This window comes from Muntiacus reevesi, chromosome 20 (assembly GCF_963930625.1).
Source record: "Muntiacus reevesi chromosome 20, mMunRee1.1, whole genome shotgun sequence".
In the NCBI taxonomy this organism is placed as follows: Eukaryota; Metazoa; Chordata; class Mammalia; order Artiodactyla; family Cervidae; genus Muntiacus; species Muntiacus reevesi.
Window position 1 is genome coordinate 21,980,635 of NC_089268.1, and position 21,321 is coordinate 22,001,955.

Consider the following 21,321-nt stretch of genomic DNA (forward strand, 5'->3'; position numbering starts at 1 on the left):
CAGGCCGAGAGGACAGCAGTACAATTGCAATGGCTGTCAAAAGCAATTAAATTAGAATCTCTGGGAATGGGGTCCAGCCATCAGTCCATTGGACATATGGGTTGATTTAAAACATGCAGCCAGAGTGAAGAACTACTGGCTTTGGAGAAAGAGCCTGAGGCTTAGAGTCAGGAAAATGGGTTTGAATCACAGTTAGTAGTTACCAGTCTTGAGGCCTTAGAGTGAGTTACTAACTTCTTTCATTCTGTTTCCTCATCCACAGATTTGAGATAAGCACAGAAATCTATGAACGCTTGTGAATATTCAATAGGACACTCTAAGTCAAGCATCTCAGGGTACCTGGTAGAGGGGCCATTAAAGACAGGGAGAGTGGGTTTTGCACTTAGCCTAGTAGCATTAAATACCTGTCAGACTTGAGTGATTTTGCTACTGGCCACTCATCCAACTGTGCCTGGGTAATTAGGAGAAACCAGAACGACTTATTTCTTCTCCCATCAGACACACACACACACACACACACACACACACACCCCACATTACACACGGTTAACACTTTACACACACACAAAAGGCAATAGTATCTAAAGAAAGCTGCAAATAATTTCTAGCTAGGCAACAAAGCACCCAGGATCTGGGGAAAGTGAAAAGGAAGTAAAATATGGTCATAAAGGGCTGGATAAGAGCCTATAGCATCTTGGAGAGCTATAGAAGAGTCTTAGAATAAGAGACAAAGAACTGACATCTTAAAAAGCCAGACAAGTATATTAGCCTGAGAGACAGACATACCTTTGACTTCAGATACTGGAAAGAAAAGCCAAATAAGTTAAGATGTCTCTTTAGAGGAAGACTGGGATCCTTTCTGCATTTTTCTGTTTGCAACCAATATGTGTGTGCTAAGTCGTTTCAGTCGTGTCCAACTCTTGGTGACCCCAAGGACTATAGCCCGCCAGACTCTTTCATCCATGGGATTTTCCAGGCAAAAATATTGGAGTGGGTTGCCACTTCCTCCTCCAGGCTATCTTCCTGACCCAGGGATCAAATCCATGTCTCCTCCTGTGTTGGCAGGCAGGTTCTTTACCACTAGCGCCCACTGTGCAGCCCCTAAACGAAATATAATTGTTTCCTTTATATAGTCTTTATCATCTATGATAAAGCAGTAAAATGGTTGCTGCTAAACTCAAGCTATCAGCTCTGAATATGTTTCAACATTAACAGTAATAGCAACTAACAATTTTTGAACATTTCCTATGGATTGAATACCTGCTAGGCCCTTTACATACATTCAGAGCACAGAAGGTAGGTAGGAGCTAAATAAAAGGTATCCTGTCTTCTTCCCACTTTACAGACATGAGTGGGTAGCTTGCTAAGGCACACATAGTTATCTAGTATGCAACACAACACATTCTGGCCCTCTGATTCCAAAGCTAAGGCTCTTAGGAACCGTGCTCATAACCGCTGGTGGGACAGTCCCTTTACTTACCAACAAGAGTTTACCAAGAAACTCCTTGGAGGAAGAAACGGGAGGATGCCAAGATGAATGAGACAAGCTTGCTACTGTCACATCTTGTGACATTCAGTGAAGGATCCAGAAAAGTCTACACCTATCTGTTAAAAAGAGTCAGGGGTGAGGGGCTTCCAGATACACACACACAATACAGAGTGCTCAGTTAAATTTTAATTTCAGATAAATGGCAGAAAAATTTTAATGTAAGTTTTCCCCCTTATAATATTTGGGCCATATTTATAGTGAACAAATGGACTCTTTGTTTATCTGAAATTTAATCTTCACTGAGCATTCTGTATTTCACCTGGCAACCCTGCTGTGTAATAAGTTTAATGGCAGAGATTCAAAGCAGAAATGCAGGAGAGAAAGAGCTCTGGGAACAATTAAACCCAAGATATGAAAATTGACAAAGAGGTGGGACACTGAGATAACCCCGAAGATCACACCTCTTTGTGTGGTTAAGAAGGGCTCCCAGTGGTATTTGCACTTGACCTTAAAGGTGACCTTAGAGTCTGTCTTTTCTGGTGGCTCAGTCCATAAAGAGTCTGCCTGCAATACGGGAGACCTGGGTTCAATCCCTGGGTCGAAAAGATCCCCTGGAGAAGGAAATGGCAACCCACTCCAGTAGTCTTGCCTGGAGAATCCCATGGACAGAAGAGCCTGGACGGCTACAGCCCATGGGGTCACATGGAATCAGACACTTACTGAGTGACTAACACTTGCACTTTCACTTAGATGTGAATATGGTTTGCCTTGTGTGAAGGAGCAGAGATACCATTTCAGGCCAAGATAATGGTATGAGCAAGGGTGGGGGCGGGGGGGAAAGGTCAAGTTATAGACCCATCTAGTTCAAAACAATGGATTGAGCTGCATCAGAAGCCGGGTTTTTCTGTTTCCAGAGCCCATGCCTAGGACATTCTATCAAGTGAGAAAAGACACAGGTCTCATGGGGCAGAAGCCAGTGACAACAGTTGGCTGGGAACAAACTGTCCAGGGACTAGACTGCCAAGCTGAGTCCTATAGGCTTAATTAAGAATAACTCAGTGTGAGGAAAGATGCAACCATACAAGGACACTCTGTGCTCAAGCTCTAGCAAACAGACGGATGCCAGAACCTTTGGGACTGGGGGCCAGGTGAGAGGTAGGGCCACAAAGCTGGTAGCTGGCCAGAAGCTGTCTGTCCCCACCACTCCAAACTCATACGCTGTGTGGACATCCTCAGGACCTGTAACGTAGTGTGGCTGGGGACCTCAAGTAGGCCCATGCCATTTTATTGGCCAAAAATACTTTTGGCTCCAGCTAAATATCAGTATTCCAGGTACTGCATTCATTTAGCACTTATTTTCCAAAAAAAAAAAAAAAAAAAAAAAAACCACTACCACAGTGGCCTCTCTGTTGTAAATCAAACAAAAAGACAAAAGCAGTTTAACAAGCTCATCCATGATTGTGCAGCCTTTGCAAATGCTTTTCTGATGAGTAGCAGGTCAAGAAGCAACAGTTAGAACTGGACTTGGAACATCAGACTGGTTCCAAATTGGGAAAGGAGTACATCAAGGCTATATTTTGTCATTCTGCTTATTTAACTTATATGCAGAGTACATCATGAGAAATGCTGGGCTGGAGGAAGGACAAGCTGGAATCAAGATTGCCAGGAGAAATATCAATAACTTCAGATATGCAGATGACACCACCCTTATGGCAGAAAGCAAAGAAGATCTAAAGAGTGTTTTGATGAAAGTGAAAGAGGAGAGTGGAAAAGCTGGTTAAAATTCAGAAAACTAAGATCATGGCATCCAGTCTCATCACTTCACGGCAAATAGATGGGAAAACAATGGAAACAGTGAGAGACTTTATTTTCTTGGACTCTAAATGCAGATGGTGACTACAGCCATGAAATTAAAAGACTCTTGCTTCTTGTAAGAAAAGTTATGACCAACCTAGATAGCATATTAAAAAGCAGAGACATTACTTTGCCAACAAATGTCCATCTAGTCAAAGCTGTGGTTTTCCAGTAGTCATGTATGGATGTGAGAGTTGGACTATAAAGAAAGCTGAGGGCCAAAGAAAGATGCTTTTGAACTGTGGTGTTCGAGAAGACCCTTGAGAGTCCCTTGGACTGCAAGGAGACCCAACCAGTCCATCCAAAAGGAAATCAGTCCTGAATATTCACTGGAAGGACTGATGTTGAAGCTGAAGCTCCAATACTTTGGCCACCTGATTCGAAGAACTGACTCACTAGAAAAGACCCTGATGCTGGGAAAGATTGAAGGTGGGAGGAGAAGGGGAAGACAGAGGATGAGATCATTGGATGGCATCACCAACTCAATGGACATGAGTTTGAATAAGCTCCGGGAGTTGGTGATAGACAGGGAAGCCTGGCATGCTGCAGTCCATGGGGTTACAAAGAGTTGGACACAACTGAACTGAACTGAACTGAACTGAACTGAACTGAACTGAAGCTGGGTCGTGCTAACAGTCATTCTAACCTTATCTTGACCACAAAAAAAATGCATCTTTTCACCTAATTGTCCTACCTGCGGGGGTGAGGGAGGCCAGGAAGGGCAGGGGAGATTTTGGAGAGGGGGTGGAAGGGGCCCGGGGCAGGAAACGTGGACAATTGTGCCTTGTGTTTTGTCTACTCATTACCAATGACTCATCTGAGAGCACCTGATCGTTGGGGCCTGCATGCTGACCAGGTTTCTCATCCTAAAGAACAAACTCACTGACCACACAGACATTCACAGGATACTTATGCCTCTGAAGCTCTGGAAAGTTAGAGAATTCACCCATGATAATCATAACCACGATCTCAATGTTGAGGAGATTTGTACATAAAGTGCCTGGGGATGGGGAGGTGGGAGGGTGTGGAAGAAAAAGGATGGGAGGGATGAGGGACAGATGGTCCTTAAAGAAATCACATTTTGCAGGCAGGGATGTTAAACCTTTCTTTAATTCTGATGTCAAACTCACTTTAAATGTTTTTACCCTGACCACTGTGCAGCTCAAAGACACCTGTTTAGCAAAACTTATGGGCACAGCCTTGTAGACGGCGCCACCCCAGAGCCTCCCATGCTGTTCAGCCATGGTCAACCCCACCCTGTTTTTTGACATCGCCGACAATGGCAAGACCTTGGGCCCCATCTCCTTTGAAAGTTCCAAAGACAGAAGAAAATTGTCATGCTCTGAGCATTGGGAAGGAAAGATTTGGTATAAAGTTTCCTGCTTTCGTAGAATAATTCCAGGATTTATGTGCTAGGATGGTGATTTTGCACGCCGTAACGGTGCCAGTGGCAAGTCCATCTATGGTGAGAAATTTGATGAGAATTCACTCTTAAGCATGCAGGTTCTGGCATCTTGCCCATGGCAAAGGCTGGCCCCAACACAAATGGCTCCCAGTTTTTCATCTGCACTGCCAAGACTGAATGGTTGGATGGTAAGCCCGTGGTCTGTGACAGGGTGAACAGGGGCATGAATATTGTGGAAGCCATGGAGCGCTTTGGGCTCAGGAATGACAAGACCAGCAAGAAGATCACCACTGGTGACTGTGGACAAATCTAATAAATTTGACTTACATTTTATTTTAAAACAAACAAACTTATGGGCACATAAACTAGGGAGTACAGCATATCTAAGGACAGAGCCTCTGGGGACTGAATTTAGAGTTTTAAGAGCCCTCCTAGGCCCAGTCTTCCCCAAACCAAGCATTCTTAATTTTCCTTTCCAGCATCCCTGGGAGACTTGGGTTGTTGATGTACAGTGACCTAAAGTCCCTAAGAGCTGGGTTTTCTAAGTGTGGGAAGAGATATTACAGAGGACTTGCCAAGACACATGGAGACATTTCTTCCACCCACTCTTGAGCCATTCATCAGTCTGAGTAACCCCTTTGCTTTCTGGGTCTTTAGCCTCCAGCCTCATGACTCATCCATCAATCCCTACTCTCTCCTCTACAGACACCACCACCTCCTTAAGTTATGAAACAGTGGGTAAATAAGCAAAATGACTAAGATGTCAGAGCAGCATAAGGACATCTATACTACTCAAACTGATTAGAAGTTGATGGCCTTGGGAATTCACTGAAAGAAGGAGTAGAACACTTGCCTGCTCCTCGTGCTCTATGGCAAGAGAAGGCAGATGCTGAATTAGGAAGACGGTGTCTTCATTCACACTCCTCTTCCAATTCATCATGTGACCTTGGGCGAGTCACTTCTGGTGGGCCTCCATTTCTTCATCTAGACTGATGTACAAGGCACCTCACTCTGTGAAGTTATAATATCACCCAAGAGAGCCAGATATAGCATCACATAGCCTGAATGCATCACCCTGGTTCCACCACTTATTAGGGAGATGAGTCTGGATAAAAGAATTAGCTTCTCTGGGTCTCATTGTTCTTATAACTAAAATAAGGACACTAATATTGTCTCCATCCATAGACTTATTGTAATGAATAAATGACTTAATATGAATTATACCTTTAGCACAGTGCCTGTCACATAATTAGCACTTAATAAATATTAGTTATTGTTGTGGCAGGTTAGTGATTCTCAAAGTGTGGTCCCTGGACCAGCAACATCAGCTTCACCTGGGAACTTGTTAGAATGCTCAAGACAATACTCAAGGCTTCCTTGGTGGTCTTCTGGCTAAGAACACACTTGCCAATGCAGGGCACGTGGATGGATCCCTCGTCCAGGAAGATCCCACATACCAAGGAGCAGCTAAGCCCATGTGCCACAACGCCTGAAGCCCACGTGCCTAGAGCTCATGCTCCACAATGAGAAGCCACCACAATGAGAAGCCTTCACACCGCAACTAGAGAGTAGCCCCCACTCACCACCCCCAGAGAAAGCCTGAGTGCAGCAAGGAAGATCCAGCACAGCCAAAACACAAATAATAAATATAAATCTTTTTAAAAAAGAAATGACAGTGCTCAAGCCCACCCCAGACTTTGTGTCCCAAGAACTCTGGGGCTCTGGAACACAGCAATCTGCACTTTAACAAACTCTCCAGAGGATTCTGATGCCATACGTTAATGTTTGAAGAACCATGGGTGTAGATGGTTCTAAGATCTCTTCCAGTTCTAGAATTCCATTGTTTTCTTCAAGTGTAAAAACATTTATCCAAGGCCCAAGGAAATCATTGTTATTCACCCACGTTGTTCCACAAACATTTGTTAAATCTCTCTTTAAATTGGGGCCTAGGGATGAAACAAAAAATAAGACATAGCCGACCCCCTAAAGTCATTTATAGTTAATCTCATGACACTTAATTTATAACTTTATACTTTACAAATTTGTGAAATTCCCTTCATTTGTTCATGGATACCTGAGTTTCACTATATAAAGATATATAGTGTCGTTTTTTCATTAACAATCTTTTAGCGTTATCCTCAATTTACAAATGAGGCAGAGAAGTTGTAATTATCTAAAAATTATGTGGTCAGAAATTTATAGAATAAACAAGGGACTGTGGCATAGAACAAAAATGCGTTCTTCAGGATTAAGAGCTTAACTTCAATCTATGTCCATCAGTTACTAGCTCTGCAGGCTATAAAGGCAAATAATATCTTTTTAAAAATTATTTTCTTGTGGTTATCATTTGAGGAAGATGTTAGCTAAGTGACCTTGAATCTCTTTAATTTCTTCATTCTAGAACAAGATTAACAATATGTTAATAATAATGACAGAATTAATAATTAACTTGTCATGAAGATTAATATGATTACATGTGATGAGATGTTTGAAATGGCATAGCATATGCCGTTGAAATGGCATATAGATGTCCAATAATAGATCTCAGTCTGAACCTAGTTCATAATTAAGTATCATTGATGAGCATAGATTTGCCTTTGTGGTGTTCAGTTCATTTCAGTTCAGTCACTCAGTTTGTCCGACTCTTTGCGACCCCATGGATTGCAGCACACCAGGCCTCCCTGTCCATCACCAACTCCTGGAGTTTACCCAAACTCATGTCCAGTGAGTTGGTGATGTAACCATCTCTTCCTCTGTTGTCCCCTTCTCCTCCCGCTTTTAATCTTTCCCAGCATCAGGGTCTTTTCAAATGAGTCAGCCCTTCGCATCAGGTGGCCAAAGTATTGGAGTTTCAGCTTCAGCATCAGTCCTTCCAATGAACACCCAGGACTGATCTCCTTTAGAATGAACTGGTTGGATCTCCTTGCAGTCCAAGGGACTCTCTAGCCTTTACTAGATGGACCTTTTTTGACAAAGTAATGTCTCTGCTTTTTGATATGCTGTCTAGGTTGGTCGTAACTTTCCTTCCAAGGAAGAAGAGTCTTTTAATTTCATGGCTGCAATCTGATATACAAAATTAATGGTAAATCAGTAGTTCCAGAAAGCTACAAAGAGTGTCTCATTTCCACTTTGTCTTTTCTAGAATTCAAGTGATCAAGATACTCAGAAGGCACTTCGTACTTCAGAGATAAGTTGGAGAAGCAGCTGGTGTTTATCCAAAAGGTTTTCTGATTAACCAGACAGACTACAGATTCCAGAGAAGTTTCACCCCTTTTGTTTAAAATCCAGAACATTCCATCAGCTTAAATTGCAAATAAGATTCCTTGCAGTTTCCTAAATTCAGTTCAACAAGTATCAAAGACCATGACAGACTGCCTTTGAAGTTCACAGCTTCTTCAATGAAGAGGGCTCACTTGGAGCCTAGAAACATTCTACACCTGGGGAGAAAGATAGCAGCAATCAATTCGTTGATATGTAGCATTTTGTCTGCTTTTTGTTTAACCGCTAGCGCTATTAAAGAATTTTTCTTGAAACTCTTCAGGTTGAGATTTCAAATGTGAACCAAGATTTCACTGCTCCGGTAAGTCCCAAACAGGGAGGAAAGGATTACTAAAAGTCTAGTCTGTCATTTTACATCTTATCAACAGATGGGGACATTCCTTTTACTTACTGAATCATACTTCTCCAGGCACTAACTCTCTGTCCTGTTCCTTATCCTTTCCCAGCCCAAATCTAAGTGACTTCTCTGTAGTTCCTAAATCAGGTAAGGTTGGAGTTCTAACAAAGCAGTATTGTCCCTGGTCTTATGACATGAGATAGCAAATCGAAGTAAGAATGCTGTGAGCACTTTGGTGTTGAAAATGTCAGCTAAAGGCAAATGCACAACCTAAAAGTTGCAAGCGAAATTTTATTTGGTAGCCTTATTGAGGACCCAGCCCAGGACTCAGCCTCTCTGTAACTGGCATATGGTAAGTGCTCCATAATTTTCCTGGAAGGAAGACTGAAGGTAGTATATGACAGGTGACAAGTAGGTTGTTCAGAAAATAAGACAAGAAGAGTTAAGAGTTTGAGAGAAGGAGGCAATCATAGTGGACCAGAGCATCCAATAACATCCTCAATTTATGTAAGAGAAAACCAAGGCACAGAGAGGTTAAGTATGTTGCCCAAGGTCACACAGCTAATAAGTGGTAGAGATAAGATTTGAATTAAATTGTCAGGTACCAGACCCCAGGCTCTACCTGTATATACATGTTGTATTTTAACTGTTACATATTTAATTTGCAAAGCATAAAAATACAAATATGAACCAGTGACTTCATTGATATTGCTGTTTAGAATGAGGATAAGAAACCAAAGGGTCCATTTAAGGCAGAATATTGAAACAGACATTTCTCCAAAAAAGACATACAGATGGCTAATAAACCCATGAAAAAATGCTCACCATCACTTATTATTAGAGAAATGCATATCAAAACTACAATGAAGTATCATCTCATACCAATCAGAATTGCCATCATCAAAAAAATCTACAAGCAGTGAATGCTGGAGAGAATGTGGAGAAAAGGAAACCCTCTTGCACAGTTGGTGGGAATGCAAATTGTTACACTCAATATCGAAAACAGTGTGGATATTTCTTTAAAAACTAGGAACAAAACTACCATATGAACCAGCAATCCCACTACTGGATATATAACCTGAGAAAATCACAATTCTAAAAGATACATGTACTCCAGTGTTCACTGCAGCACCATTTACAACAGCTAGGACGTGGAAGCAACCTAGATGTCCACTGATGATGAATGGCTAAAGTCGTGATATATATACATGATGTAATACATACATGATGTAATATTACTTAGGCATAAAAAAGAACAAATTTGAGTCAGTTCTACTGAGATGGATGAACCTAGAGTCTGTTATATAGAATGAATAAGTCAGAAAAAGAAAAATAAATGTCATATATTAATACACATATATGGAATCTAGAAAAATGGTACTGATGAACTTATTTGCAGAATGGCAATAGAGACACAGTGCCTGTGGACACAGCAGGGGGAGGAGAGGGTGGGATGAATTGAGAGAGTAGCATTGAAATATATACCATATGTAAAATAGAGAGCCAGTGGGAATTTGCTATATGACAGGGAGCTCAAGTCGGTGCTTGGAGATGACCTGGAGTGCTGGGTGGGGGTGGGGTGGGGATGGGATGGGGGTGGGAGGGAAGGCCAAGAGAGAGGGGACACATGCATACCTACAGCTGATTCACGTTGATATATGGCAGAATTAATGTATGTATAGCAGATGCATGTATGCAACATCTGTATGGCAGAATTAATGATGTATGGCAGATATAAAGTGATTATCTTCCAACTAAAAATAAATAAAATTTTTAAAAAGAAAGCATGAGTTCATTTAAAGAAAATAATAGGAGGAGGGTGGTTGTCTGAAAGATCAAAAATCAGCAAGGGGGAATGCTAATGATTAATGAATGATTATTTTTATGAAACATGTAATTAACTATGATAAACGGTAACAGAGCTGTAAGTTACATATCTGTGCAGATAGCTGATGAAATGCTCTATATCTTCAGGTTGACCTGACTCAGTGAAAATGTATTGACTGGGTAAACCTTGTTACTGTAATCTTAAAACCTTTCATTCCACTGTCAGTGAATTCATTTATACTTTGGACCTTGGGCTTAAACACTCACCTGTTTCCTTCCTTTTTATTTCTTTGCACTTAACTTTCTCTTTAACCTAGTTATTTACCCTCTCAAGTATAATTTGAGGTTATACCTAATTTCTCCTACATCTCAATCAAGAAAGTTCACATTCTGATTACCTTCCACTCCACTGTTGCTTCTGGATCATCTTTGCACAACTTTCTACCTTCTGAGCTCAATAAACTCTTCTCCCTTGAAATCCATGTCAGATTATCACTTTCTCTCCATCTCTGTCCTGCTATCTATCAACTTTCAAGTTATTTTTCTACATTCTGAAGACTATAACCACAGCAATATTTGAGTGTGACTGCCTTTACCTTCTGGAAAAATCTCTTCGTCTGCTCTTTGCTGACTTTATGTTCCTCCACTGAAAAGGGGAGATTTCTTCAAGGCCCTTCTCCATTTGCTTTCTCTTCTCTCCCTGGGGACTTTCGAATCTTCAGCCATTACCTCTTTTCAAATGTCTCTCAACTCCACGTTTCTTTTCAAACCTTCTCTGAGCTACAGGCTGGAATTTCCAACTGTCTCTTAGCAATGCCTCCTAAGTATCCTTCCTATCAACTCAAACCATACAGAAAATGATCTCACTCTCTTTCTTCTAATCCTGGCTCTCCCTCCGCACTCCTTGTCCCAGTGAATGGTAGTGACACACAAGAGAAAGAATCCTCTCTGTAATCATCCCTTAGCATACTTTGATCACTATGCATCGTAAGTGGATGATCATCTTACTGTCCTTACAGTTGCTCGACCAGATTATCCTGTGTTTCACTTCTCTAGTCACACTGCTGCTGCTGCTGCTAGTCACTTCAGTCGTGTCCGACCCTGTACGACCCCATAGACGGCAGCCCACCAGGCTCCCCTGTCCCTGGGATTCTCTAGGCAAGAACACTGGAGTGGGTTGCCATTTCCTTCTCCAATGTGTGAAAGTGAAGAGTGAAAGTGAAATCGCTCAGTCGTGTCCGACTCGCAGCCACCCGATGGACTGCAGCCTACCAGGCTCCTCCGTCCATGGGATTTTACAGGCAAGAGTACTGGAGTGGGGTGCCATTGCCTTCTACACCCGTTTATAGGACAGACTACTAGGCTAATGCTAGAACAGAGCATTCTCTAGTCCAGGTTTTTTTCAAGGGTCAATTTTGTCTATAGAGTGGAGTTAAAACTTTTTTCTTTGAAAGCCAAGAATCTCCCCCAATCTATTTTTCCCCTCATCTCTTTCTATATGCACCCTATTTTAACCAATGCAAATTTCTTGATATCACCTGAATAAACCATTCATTCATTCATTTAAGAAGCATTTATTAAGAGCTTGGTATTAGCCCACCACTCTCCTAAGTGTTAGGAATATAATGGTGAACATGACTTCTGTATTTAGATTTAGATGATACAAGTATTGAAAATACAGTGTTGCCAGTACTGATCTAGGAGGATATCTGAGCATTCATCTAGAGGCTGCTGACTATATAGGGGCAAGATTTGGGGAGGAGGGGGCTGGGGAAGATTTCCTAAAGGAAGTAATAATTGAGCAGAGGGACTTCCCTGGTGGTCCAGCGGCTAAGACTCCAAGCTCCCAATGTGGGGGACCTGGGTTCTATTCCTGGTTGAGAAATTAGATCCTGCATATGGCAACTAAGAGTTCGCAGGTTACAACTAAATATCCCTCATGTGTCAATGAATATCAAAGATCCCAAGTGTACCAACTAAGACCCGGTGCAGCCAAATAAATAAAAAATATTTTTTAAAAATAATTGAGCTGAGATCTGAAAAGTAAGTAAGAATTATTTAGGGAACTTCTTTGGTGGTCCAATGGCTAAGAATCTGCCTTCCAATGCAGGGGACTCAGGTTATATCCTAGACTGAGAAATTAAGATCCCTTACGCCACAGGGCAACTAAACCCATGAACCGCACGTAGAGAGACATCCAAGCACTGCAACTAAGACCCAACACAGCCAAAAATAAACAGATAAATATTTTAAGAAAGAATGATTTGGATATAATATGAAAATGGAGTGTCTATTGCAAGAGAAGAAAATGTATATACAAAGAATTGAGGCAAGAAGTGATGGCCAGAGAAAGGGACCTGAGAATAGAGCCTAGGGAAAAGACAGAAACATATAATGTTGTAGAAACCAAAGGAGGGGTGAAAAGGCAAGAGTGGGCCATGGCAGCCATGTTACCCAGTGGTCAAATGAGATGAGGATTAAAGAATATCCATTGCATTTGTTTTTTTTTATTTTTTTGAAATTTAACCAACATTTGTACTTTAGTTAATAACACTGTATCACTTGTTAATTTCTTTTTTTTTAACAATGTTTCTTTGTATTCTCAATATTGGATTAGAAGTTTAAAGCCTCATGCAGATTTTTTTCAAAAAAATCACTAAGATAATAAGTTTTCTAGGCTTTCAGCAGTAATATGCTATGCTAAGTCACTTTAGTCATGTCCAACTCTTTGCGACCCTATAGACTTCAGTCAAACAGGCTCCTCTGTCCATGGGATTCTTCAGGCGAGAATACTGGAATGGGTTGCCATTTCCTGCTCCAAGGGATCTTCCTGACCCAGGGATCGAACCCGAGCCTCCTACAGCTCCTGCATTACAGGCAGATTCTTTACCACTGAGCCACCAGGGAAGCCAAGATGCCAAAATAAATGTACCATATCAAAGTTTTGAGTGAATACAAATTAGAAATCTACCTTTCTATTCATGCTTAGTCAAACAAGTTGCATGAAAATTTCATAAATTTTTTAGCGAGGCAGAAATTCATAAGTTTTCTAAAATATATACATTATACACACTCTTTATATATATGTATACAGAAGCTTTTCTACTACACTTGATAAAGGCTTGAGAAAGAACAACAAAAAATGAGAAATAGAGAAATTAGAAAACATAAACTAAATGAAATGGAAGCACTGAATATGAAATAGAAAAAGTGAAACAAGTTAGATAAAAGTAAAAGATCATGATATAGTCCAGTTGTTTTTAAACATGGCTGCTCATTAGAATCATATCTGAGGCTTTGGAGAAAAAAATACCTGGGTATGGTATTTTTCAAAAACTTCCAAGATAATTCTAATGTGCATCAGGGTTTTAAAAAGTGATTACAGGTTTTTCTATTAAATGATAGTTTTAGTCATAAGGGCTTCCCTGGAGGCTCAGACAGTAAAGAATCTGCCTGCAATTCAGGAGTCCCGTGTTCATTCCCTGAGTTGGAAAGATCCCCTGGAGAGAAAAATGGCAACCTATTCCTGTATTCTTGCCTGGAGAATTCTATGGACAGAGAAGCCTGGTGGGCTAGAGTCCATGGAATCACAAAGAATCAGACACAACTGAGAGATAAACACTTTCACTTTTACTTTAGTGATATAGAATTCTATTATTTTCTGTTAACCAATGATAATACAATTATTGAAATGAATAGTAGCATAATCACAATAGTAAAAAATGTTTATCAGTTTTCATAATCAATAGTCAGTCAAAAATAAAAGATAATTACAATTGCAAACCATAATGGGGACATGATTAACCTAACAATATAAAATAATTACATACAATTTCGGGGATCAAGCAAAGTGACCTAGTGAGTGCATACATACACATGTTTTCATCCACCCAGCCAGTCTATGTCTTTTGGTTGGTGCATTTAAACCATTTGCATTTAAAGTAATTATCGATGTGTATGATCTTATTACAATTTTCTTAATTGCTTGGGATTTATTTTCTGTAGGTCTTTTCCTTCTCTTGTGTCTCATGCCTAGAGAAGTTACTTTAGCATTTGTCATAAAGCTTATTTGGTAGTACTGAGTTTTAACTTTTGCTTGTCTGTAAAGCATTTGATTTCTCAATCCAATTTGAATAAGAATCTTGCTGAGTAGAGTATTTTTGATTCTCATTTCTTCTCTTTTATCACTTTAAATATATCATGCCATTCCCTTCTGGCTTGTGGAGTTTCTGTTGAGAAATAAGCTGATAACCTTATGGGAGTTCTCTTACATGTTGTTTGTTGTTTTTCCTTCATTTTTAATATTTTACCTTTAATTTTCTCAGTTTGATTATTATGTGTCTCGGTGTGTTCCTCCTTGGATTTATTCTGCCTGAGACTAAGAGTGTCCATTGGATTTGAAATGGAGAAATCACTGATGACCTGGCCAGAAGCCCTCAGAGCAAGTGATGCTGACAAAAGTTCGATGACAGTGGAGAAAGTGAAAGTGTCCGTCGCTCAGTTGTGTCCGACTCTTTGCAAACCCATGGTCTGTCCACGGAATTCTCCAGGTAAGAACACTGGAGTGGGTTGCCATTCCCTTCTCCAGGGGATCTTCCTGACCCAGGGATCAAACCTAGGTCTCCTGCATTGCAGGAAGATTCTTTACTATATGAGCTACCAGAGAAAAATAAATTAAAGGTGAGGCATTGGAATTACAGGCAAATCTGAGGGAATTCAAAACCCACTACATCTTTATGTTGCATACTCATTTATACCAGTTTTCTCCTTTCCTGATTCTTTCCCTATTTTACCTATACTGTCATCCCCAGTTCTCTTCCTGTTGAAAGCTTAGCCATTTTTTTTTTTAAGATCAAGCACCAACTTATCTTGAGCTGCTCTGCACTGCTGGCAGTTAGGACAGATTGCTCAGTACTTGCTACATAAATCTTTGCTGAATTAGCCAACTGTCCCCATCTTATCACATGGAATTCCCCTTGTATGTCTGTTACAGCACTGGCTTTTTATTACCTCGTAATCTATTTAGTCATACGTGCTTGCCTGTATAACCTGACTATACATCTTGATGACGAACTAGCTATGCATCAGTCATCTTTAAGCCTCTCATTGTTTCCAAGTGTGTTGGGCTGTGTCATCATCCAAAGTGAACTCTACTGACTGCTTTCTATCTTGAATTGATATAAGCACATGCCATGTTTGGCATGATCTTTGTCCTTCAAGACAATGATTTTTAATGGTACCTATAACCTGAGGATTTGCTAGACTTATCCTTAATCTCTCAAAATCTTTCCACTATTATTCACATGTTTTACATATTCTAAATTCTGTAAAGTTTTATCAAATTGGTTCTCTGTATGAATTAATACAAGCCAACTTTTCAATTCAGGGAAAACAGCCCATTCAACTCTTAAGCTCGGAAGACTCAAATAGCAGCTCATTAATGAAGTTAATACTCACCTATATCTCTCATTCCAAAGAACAACGTAGGAAAAATTAACCCAAGGCAAAATAGAAAAATGACATTGAACTTTTGAATTTCTAAGTACTGAAACCAAAAGAATAAGTCATATTCTTAAGTTCTACTTACCTCATGAGTATTTGAATTTGGCTAATTTGAAGACGGCAAGGACCACAGAGTGATAAATGGATTTATTATGCTGTAGACAGAAAGATTTTCAAAAACTTTCCCCAAAAAACTTAGTAGTTGGGGAAATTAAGAGCTACTTAAACTCTGTTAAATTCATACAATTGACAAACTATAGTTTTAAAATATTTTAAAATTTCTATTAGGCATATTTCATAATTCTTCTAAAATAAAATTTGGAACTTTTGTCCCTCTCAAAGCTACACCTTTCACCTCATTTTAAAGATGGAGCACAGAATAGCCAACTCATCTCTAGGTCACTTAATAGAATTGGGATTAAAGTCCAAAGCTCTATTCCATTTTTTTTCTCTTTTTATTGGAGTATAGTTGCTTTAATGAAATGTTAGTTTCTGCTGTACAGAAAAGTGAATCAGCCATACACATAGCCCCTTGTTTTTGGATTTCCAAAGCTCCATTTATTTAGAAAATGAAATTCAGAAGTAGTGATGGCTAAATGTTAGTGTCTGACGTAACTAGGTAGTGAGAATCCAGGAGACTGCAGTATTACTCTTGGTTCTTTTCTCTTGGTGTGAAATGATTCATACATTTAAAATGAGAAGGAAGGAGAATTCCCTGGTAGTCCAGTGGATAGGACTTGGTGCTCTCATTACCACAAACCCGGCTTAGATCCTTAGTCTGGGAACTAAGATCCTGCAAGTCGTGTGGAGTGACTGGAAAAAAAAAAATGAGAAGGAAAATATCCATGTTGTCCAAAATTCCTGGAAGACTCAATAACTGGAAGAATTTCTTGTACTGATTCTTAGTTACCCAATTTCTCTACTTGCCCCCAGAGTGCTTAGGTCAGAGCTATTTTTTCAGTTTCCAGAGGCAGAAACAAAAATAGTTCAGAGAAGCCATGTGATTCTGGAGTAAAGACAGGTAAAAGTTCAAGTCAGAGTCAAAATTCCTGGAGTATCAAAGGAAGACACTGCCTCCAAATACTGAAGGTTTACTAGACATCCAACTAGTAGTGATTTGATTAACTGATTGCTTGTTTAGCAGAAGCGAGACCTCAGTTCCTTGGGAAAGATGGCAGGTGTCACCTGCCATTTATCATTGACCATGGCAGTGCTGGCCCAAACTCAGGAGATCTTCACGTCACTTCAGGAATAGTGAGAGTTTAATGTGGAACCAATTGCAGTCTCAAGGGGCTGTGCATTTATAAGGTGACTGACCTGGAGTTACAGGTACTATTAATAGCCTCAGAATGGAGCAAAGCTAATAAATCCAATGCTAGAAAGAACTACAGAGCCTAAGAAAGAGCAAAAACATCCCCAAGGAATTGACATCCAATCTCCCTTATTGTGCAGCATTCCTGTTGCATTGAGGTGACTAGATGGCGCTGATTTTTTTGGTCGAAGAGTCCATCAAACAAGTAAGGCAATGCATGGTGGCTCCAACCCAGCTCTTTAATTCTGCCTTGTCCTCCAGCTTAATACAACAGCATTTATTAAGCATGAACTTTTACTGAGTGCCAACAGTAAGACACTAGACTTTCTTTTTCTTCCTTGCCTCTTCATTGGGTCATCTCTCTATCCATCCTTTATCAATTTCTTTCTCTTTCTCTGTCTCTATGTGTTTCTGTCTGTCTGTCTGTCTGTCTGTCTCTCTCTCTCTCTCTCTCTCTCTCACACACACACACACACACACAAACACACAGTATGGCTAGCAATTTTTTCTGCCCACAAGAAAACCATGTTCAGAGTCTGTGAGGCATCGCTTGAAACAGTTGTAGGGAGTAGAACGAACAAAAGAACCTCAGCTCTCAGGAAAGGTATTGGCTGCAAAAACAAACTGAGCTCTTGTCAGTGCTCATTTCCTCATGGCTGTCTTAGGATTCTTGGGCAGTGCTAACTCATAACTAAGTCACTACAAGCAGCTCACCTTCCTCAGCAGCTACAGACACAACCTGGACCTGCCATGCCGGGTGCCAGCTGTTGAGCTCATCCCCAGCATCCTTGACTGATGCCTCCTTCTCTCTCCAACATCATCTCTCACTGCCCATGAACTCTGCCTCAGACAGGCAAGCCCAGGCTCATCTGAGACCCTGTCTTTCTCACATGCATCTTGGCCTGTGTTCTCCTGGGAAATCTCCCTGAGTCCATTCCACGTACCAAAGCCTCCAGTTCTTGCATCCGTGCATCCAGAATCACCTCTACAAAGCTCCCCTGAGCCTATCAACTCCTATAAAGGAGGACCCTTGTACCTTGTACTGACAGCCTGTACCTTGTACCTTGTACTGACAAGGAGGACCCTTGTACTGACAGCCTGGCCCCTCTCTGGGTAGTTATCACATAAACCTCTCTGCCGGGCCGGTCACCTGTCTGTCTTAGCCAGACTGATACCTTCCTTCAAACTAAAATTCTGGCCTGTCCTGGTCTGGGACAGCATCGTGGGTCATGCCGGAGTCTTGAGGGCCTGGGATACCCATCTCTTGTTGTGGGTCAAGAATAGCGGAGAAGAGGGATCTGGCTATTCAAGGAAAAGGGGTAGATCCAAGGGTTTGGTAGACTCTCTGACTTAGGGACCACATGAGCCCATTAAACATATAAAATTTCCCTTAGCTTTGTCTCAACCTAGGGCCATTACATGATGCAGAAGGATTCCAGTGATAAGGGCATGGATGGTACCTTCATAGAAGCTTCTTGGGAGAAGTGTGATTCAAATGCAACCTCTTGGAGAGAAATGAGTCAGAATCACAAGAAGCAGAGATGTGTGTGTGTCTATGTGTGTGAGCACATGTGTGACTCCTGTTTGCAGAGGTGGTTCCTACACAAAAGTGGCATTCATGTGCCCTCCCCGGGCAGCCACAGCCTTGGTTGGAACCAGGACTCTGCCTTGGCCAGGGAAGACGATGGAATGGTCCTCAGGGGATCCAGAAGGATGGAGCTGGAAAGCATTTAGCAAGACTTGCCCACAACCACTGCCTAATGGAGAATTAGGACCTGGGAATAATGCTTCCCAGGTGGTGCTAGTGGTAAAGAAGCCATCTGTCAATGCAGGAGACAAAAGAGACACCGGTTTGATCCCTGGGTCAGGAAGATCCCCTGGAGAAAGAAATGGTAACCTACTCCAGTATTCTTGCCTAGAGAATCCCATGGACAGAGGGGCCTGGCGAGCTATAGTCCATGGGGTATCAAAGACTGAACGACTTAGCAGGCAGGCACAAAGATGCTGAGCCAGGACCAGACTCTGACTGAGTGAGAATGTCAGCTCAGACTCTGTTCCTGACCTGCATGGGGTGAGGTAGAGATGCCCACCAGGGACCTTCTTTGTCATCTATAAGACACCACCAATGACTGACAGGAGGAGGCATGTGACTCACGCTCTCGTTAAGTCACCCTCCCAGGCTTGGTAGCACACAGCGTCTTTCCAAACCTTGCCCCTGGAACCTGGCAGTGGAATTTCTTCCCTGTGGCGCAATGTGAAGGAGCCAGAGACAGTTAGAGATGGTTCCAATGAGGGCAGTGAAAGAAGAGGTGGGAGTAAGGGCTGCACAGAGAGAAGGGGTGTGAGATGAGCCACGAGGAAGCTGAGGTTCAACCCTGGGCACGTGATGGCAGGGGCCAAGTTGAGCAATGCCTTGTCTCCTCTCTGCAGGGGCAGAGAGCCGGACCAGGCAAGTTCTGGGAATGGCCTCTGAACACTCCAGCCTGCTGAATCCTTTGGTTTTTGGGACCTGGGAGTGGTGGGTGAAGGGATGGAGGGGAGGCAAATCTGGCAGTAGGGTGAGTCCCAGACACACCCAGTCAGAGTCCCCAGGGAAGACCATCCTTCCTAAGGAGGCTGCTGTCACTGTATCTGGCGGACCAGCGCTGGGCCAGATGTCAGACTAGGACCCCTCCTTCGGGACTTCTCATCAACCTTTGGCCTGAACTTGCCTGAGACCAAGACATCCTGTGCCTCAGCCAGCCTAATCCTCCTGAAAAATGCTTTCATCTCACCCCTCCCCGGATCAGATCGCTCTCCTGGCTCCTGACTGCCTTCTGTTTCAAGTCTCAACTGCTCTGGACCCTGGCAGGTACCCGCAGTCCACCCCCTGCCTCCTTGGCATCCTCAGATCCCTCCTCTCCCCGCACACGTACTCTGCTTGCTCATTCCTGACTGCCTTTCCCTGTCTTCTTTTGCCCAGGACATTCTGTCTTCTTTTCTCCCTGCCTGAAAATAATCGGCTTATCCATCCCGGGGTGTCTTAGACTGACTTCTCCCATGCATCCTGCTTCTGTACCGATTCACATGGATCTCGCTCTTCTCAAAATGTCACTGTAACAATCCAGCACACACCCCGGAATGTAGATTCTGTGCTCTGAGAAAAGCCCACGTTGACTCCTGGGAAGTGAGAAGAACAGTCAGTGGTCTGACTCCCAAGTCTTTGGGGCAGGTTCACTGGGGGCATCCAATAGTCCAAACGATACCTTTGTGCCCATTAGAAAGGGGTGACCCCAGACTTCCTGGTGGTCCAGTGATTGAGACGCCGCCTGCCAAGGCTGTTTCAATCCCTGGTCCAGGAAGATCCCACATGCTGCAGGGCATATAAGCCTGTGCGCCAAAGATACAGAAGTCCACAGGCCCTAGAGCCCGCGCTCCACAGCAGGAGAAGTCACTGCGATGAGGAGCCCTCACACCATAACCCGGGAGTGGCCTCCGCTCACCACAGCTAGAGAAAGCTCATGCAGCAATGGAAACCCGGCACAGCCAAAAAGAAAGAAAGAAGGTGGTGGCCCCTTTTGTACAGTGGTACACGGAAGGCCTGGTGCCAATCCCTGGGCTGCCGCCCTAGCAGTGTACCCTGAGGCGAGTCCTCAATTTCTATCAGTCTCAGTTCCCCATCTGTGAAAAGGAGACGATCGTGCCTATCCCACTGGGCGGTTCTAAGAGTTAAGTAAGAAAACTGATACAAAGTGCTCAGCATTTGCAAGCATGGATCCTTCCTGTCAGCTGTTACTGTCAGGAGCCTTCACTGCCTCTTTGATGAGCTGCCTCCAGAAAGAGGAAAGGGCATCAGACATTGCTCAAGACAGCCACTATTATATCTGCCTCCCTTTCTTCTTTTTCCTTTGCGGTCATATCACCGCATCTCGTAATGGGCAACTTCAAAGACCCTGGAGCCAAAAATAGTATATCTGAGGAGTGAGAGCATCAGATGTAGCCTAAGGTAATCCAGGCTTCAGGTATACAAGAGAGAGAAAAAGGTAACCTCTAAAATGGGAGGAAGGGAGTGAGAACGTTGTCCCTAAAGCCGGTATTTGAGAACAGGAAGGTAAGAACACAAATGAAGTGGGTGTGGAAAGCAAGGCAGTGTAGGGTTGACTCAGGCACTCCTGAGTGATTAAATGAATCGGCTTTGAGGTCTGACACCATGAGGCTCATATCTTCAATTTACCCCTAACTTACTGTGTGATACTGAACAAGTTATATAACCTCTCTGTGCATTCAATGTCCTGTCTTGGGATAGTAGATGAATGGGCTGATCTAAGGGAGATAGC

General features: G+C 42.3%; 1 long non-coding RNA gene and 1 pseudogene across 1 annotated transcript; one reads left to right on the top strand and one right to left on the bottom strand.

Annotated features, from left to right (window-relative positions):
- The first annotated feature begins 4,585 nt into the window (after positions 1 to 4,585).
- Positions 4,586 to 5,061, top strand: LOC136151617 (peptidyl-prolyl cis-trans isomerase A pseudogene; annotated as a pseudogene).
- Positions 5,062 to 6,627: 1,566 nt separating this feature from the next.
- Positions 6,628 to 20,152, bottom strand: LOC136151801 (uncharacterized). The gene is made up of 3 exons (XR_010660090.1): positions 20,064 to 20,152; positions 16,381 to 16,506; positions 6,628 to 8,185 (listed from the first exon to the last, which is right to left on the bottom strand). It is a non-coding gene; the product is annotated as an uncharacterized lncRNA (long non-coding RNA).
- Positions 20,153 to 21,321: the final 1,169 nt, after the last annotated feature.